A 4,841-nucleotide genomic window follows, 5' to 3' on the forward strand; every position below is an offset into this window, starting at 1 on the left:
CAGAAGTACATTATGATAACTATATTAAAAGAAAATGATATTCAGCTTAAAATATTAAGGAAAATAAGATTGTTAAAATAGAATTTGATCCTAATTTACAGAAAATATGTTGGTTCTCAGATTATATCTTTCGTACGTCCTGTGTGACTCTCTGAGGGATTCGTATTCCTCCTCATCAGGAGAAGTTCAGGTTTCTATCAAACCTCGGTTAGAAACCAGGCTCTCTTTTCACATCTGTTCACTTGGACATGCAATCTCTCTTAAACGGTTTTTGAACCCAACAAATTTAAAGTTCGACCTTCTTGAAAATAAAATTACAATAAAACAGATCAATTTGAAAATCAATATTGATTACATTAAAAGAGTTGTTTAAAAGAAGCTGGGGGTGGTGACTATTGGGAATGCAGCAGTAAATAAAAATGTTTGAAGGCCTGTTTTAAAAGAGCTAACAGATGTAGAAAGTCTCAGGTTCTCCAGTAGTTTGTTCCACAGGTGAGGAACACTGAAACTAAAAGCTGACTGGTTCTGGTAACAGTCAGTACTGAGAGGATTAGACGCATCATAGGCAAAGAAGAGATCCGACAGGTATTTTGGGCCAAGTCCTTTTATTCTATAAACCAGGAGTAGAATTTTAAAATCTAGTCTTTGACCCACAGGAAGTTAGTGTAGAGATTAGAGGACTCATGTGCTCTACTTTCTTGGTGTTGCTGAGAGCTCCGGCTGCCCCGTTCTAGATGAGCTGCAGCCGTCTTATTGATTTTTTTTTTAGCCGGACCTGTGAAAACACTTTTAGAATAATCTAATAATCTTGTCTAGGTTTAATTCATGACTCAGCTGAGAGTCACATCTATTAATTCTATCAATTACAAATCTTCGACAGGCCAGGTAGGATTTTTAAGCCATGGAAAACTCAGAGGCACATATTTCACCATCCTTTTTTAAAATCAGACACTCACTTCCAACGTATGTGTGTAATACGGGTAACACCTTTGCTGTTCACCTGACTTGTGTCGTAGGAGACTTTATATGGAGATTAACCATGAAATATAGACTGTATAATTGGATTTAGCAGTCAGATGGGGCTGTTTCGCACAGGATCAGAGGGAATAGCATCACATACAGCAGTTAAATCAGATACCTGTGGAAGGGGAGGTGACGTTTTCTTCCAGTGGTGTTTCTTTTTTCACATTTGAAATTGGTTTCATTCACTCACTGAAACACCTTTTCTTCTTATGAAATTCACAGATCCTGTGGAATAAATTCATTAGAATTTCAATTTAAAAATACATTTGTAATATTTTAATCAAATGACAATAAATGAATATTGTCAAATGTCATTTAAATACACTGCTCAAAAAAATAAGGGAACACTAAAATAATATCCACTGAATGAATGAAATACTTAATACTTTGTTCTTTACATAGTTGAATGTGCTGACAACAAAAAAAATCAATGGAAATCAAATTAAGTCATGGAGGTCTGGGTTTGGAGTCACTCAAACACGCTACAGGCTGATCCAACTTTGATGTAACGTCCCTAAAACAAGTCATATTGAGGCTCAGTAGCATGTGTTGCCTCCATGTGCCTGTATGACCTCCCTACAACATCTGGGCATGTTCCTGATGAGGTGGCGGATGGTCTCCTGAGGGATCTCCCCCCAGACCTGAACTAAAGCATCCGCCAACTCCTGGACAGTCTGTGGTGCAATGTAGCATTGGTGGATGGAGCAAGACATGATGTCCCAGATGTGCTCAATTGGATTCAGGTCTGGGGAACCAGTCCATAGCATCAATGCCTTTGTCTAGCAGGTCTAGGATTGTCTTGCAGTAGGAGGAACCCAGGGCCAACCGCACCAGCATATGGTCTTACAATGGGTCTGAGGATCTCCTCTCGGTACCTAATGGCAGTCAGGCTACCTTTAGCGAGCACATGGAGGGCTGTGCGGCCCCCCAAAGAAATGCCACCCCACACCATTACTGACCCACTGCCACACCGGTCATGCTGGAGAATGTTGCAGGGAGCAGAATGTTCTCCATGGCATCTCCAGACTCTGTCACATGTGCTCAGCATGAACCTGCTTTCATCTGTGAAGAGCACAGGGCGCCAGAGGCAAATTTGCCAGTCTTGGTGTTCTCTGGCAAATGTCCTGCACAGTGTTGGGCTGTAAGCACAACCCCCACCTGTGAACATTGGGCCCTCATGGAGTCTGCTTCTGACGGTTTGAGCAGACACATGCACATTTGTGGCCTGCTGGATGTCCTTTTGCAGGGCTCCTCCTTGCACAAAGGCAGAGGTCCTGCTGCTGGGTTGTTGCCCTCCTACAGCCCCCTCCATGTCTCCTGATGTACTGGCCTGTCTCCTGGTAGCGCCTCCATGCTCTAGACACTACACTGGCAGACACAGCAAACCTTCTTGCCACAGCTTGCATTGATGTGCCATCTTGGATGAGCTGCACTACCTGAGCCACTTATGTGGGTTGTAGACTCCGTCTCATGCTACCACTAGAATGAAAGTGCCACCAGCGTTCAAAAGTGACCAAAACATCAGCCAGAAAGCATAAGAACTGAGAAGTGGTCTGTGGTCACCATCAGCAGAACCACTCCTTTATTGGGGGTGTCTTGCTAATTGCCAATCATTTCCCCCTGTTGTCTGTTCCATTCGCACAACAGCAGGTGAAACTGATCTGGTCAATCAGTGTTGTTTCCTAAGTGGCCAGTTTGATTTCACAGGAGTGTGACTGACTTGGAGTTACATTGTGTTGTTTAAAAGTGTTCCCTTTATTTTTTTGAGCAGTGTATATATTCTATTAAGCTTACTTAAATCAGACTTTATTTTAATTTAATGCAACAGAAAATTATACCTTAGATTTAACAAAAAATAGACTTGGTAAGAAATTAAGTCCAAACGAAAATATTTAAAGTCAAAGTTGTATCATTTTGTACTTGAAAATTATTTCAAAATCACTTGGAATTAAAAAAAAAAAGACATTAAATTGATAAAATCATTTAATCATTAAATCTAATTACATTAAAAACAGCCACACATCATCGTCCTCACCTCTATAAGGTGTGACATCGGATTTGGGGACATTTGGACCGGCTATGACCACAGCTGACCCTAAAAAGATAAAAACAGACTCATGTAGCGCAACAGCTTCTGCATCACTGCTGGCTGGAAACAGTGCAGTCATGGGTACGAATGTGGGGATGAGAGCAAAACATTTGGCAGCGGTATCCAATATGTAAATGCACTCAGCCATGCAAAGACCATCATACAATCTGTCAGTGGAGCGTGTGGTGCAGTGCTGCTGAGGGTCTCTGTCAGCTCCAGAGAAACAAACCATGGGTGATGACAACTGGGTCTCTTGGTTAGACTTACTGCTAATTATTCATTATACAGCAGGTAAAGCAGCATGAAGCTGCTGGAAAAAGAAAAAAAATTATTATACAGCAGTGCTGCTTCTGATTAATGTGAATGCAGAGTAAATCGCAGAGTGCAGTGGCGGGAGAGTGAGTCATGTGAACACAAGCGATAAAAATGCATTCAAATATTTTCAGTCACAAAGATCTCCTGCGCAGCTTGTTGGCTGTTATTGCAGTTCTTATACTGTGAAGATGTCAAATTGGACCTCAGCGGGTGTCCTTTCATGTGAGACAACTGGATGGTGACACTGTGGCGAGGCCCTAATAGCAAATCCTTAGTGAGATAAAGGCTGAATACTCTAGTTAAACAGCCAACACATTAGTCTTATGTAGATGATCTCTGTTCTGGTGACCAGTCAAACCATTAAACTTGGATGGATTGCCGTAATGTTACTTGTCATTCCGTCAAACACGCTGCCAGTCTGATGTTGAATACTGCAGTGAGTGTCTCATCAATTATAATAAAGCAGCTACTGGAGCACTTAATGATTATTCAGAGTGTTGTTGAACAATTTAACATACCAACTAAAGCCTCCTGCTATGAAGGGGAAAACCATTATTTAAACATATTTCTTTATGTGTGAACGCGTAGCTCACAGGGTCTCAGTTTGTGGAAACATTTCAAAATGTATTATTTCAAGCCATTTTCTGATCTATCGACTGCTATCAACCTATGGAATATCTTACAGGATGTGTACTTTCAGGTACAAATGATAAAATATTAAGAATATATCTATTTTAAAGACTATTTACAAGGGTGGAGGAACCTTTACATTTTTAATAGTAAAACACTTTTTAACACACGTAAAACACCTGTAAATAAATAAACCAATGAACTTACCAACTTACTAAATGTCTAAAATAAATAAATGTAACAATTCTGAAATGCCAAAACCTGATGAAGATTGTTACACGTTTATAATAAATTAACGATTCATTGAAAACGTTAAGATAAATGGATAAATGAAATATGTCGGAGATGCCACCACCTGCGAAAAGTAATACGTCTATGACACAAATGAATGAAGTCTGAGTTACGACAACACCTCCTCGTGAGTGATGCTGCCCCCCCGGCGTAAATTCATTTCTTCACTGGGAGAAACTTGTAGAACCGAAAACGGGACGCAAGGTGTCGCTTTCGAGCAAAACAAATATATATACTGAAACACGTGAATCAAAAGTTACGAGTAGCAAAATATGTATATAAAACACAACACGTCAGGTATGAAAACATAGCCAAAAAAGAATGTAGCCATAGAGTGGAAAACCAGCTCTTCGAGTCATGAAATTTAAATTAAACTACTAATTTCAACAAATCTACACGAACTGGCTCATCAGCATAAAGTCGCTCCAAGACTAAACTAGTAATTAAAGTAAGTAACTGACCTGGGATCTGATTTAAGTGCTCAAATCAAATC

Source organism: Aulostomus chinensis, chromosome 8 (genome assembly GCF_037954235.1).
Source record: "Aulostomus chinensis isolate RoL2024-O1b breed Wild chromosome 8, RoL_Achi_v1.0, whole genome shotgun sequence".
Lineage (NCBI taxonomy): Eukaryota > Metazoa > Chordata > Actinopteri > Syngnathiformes > Aulostomidae > Aulostomus > Aulostomus chinensis.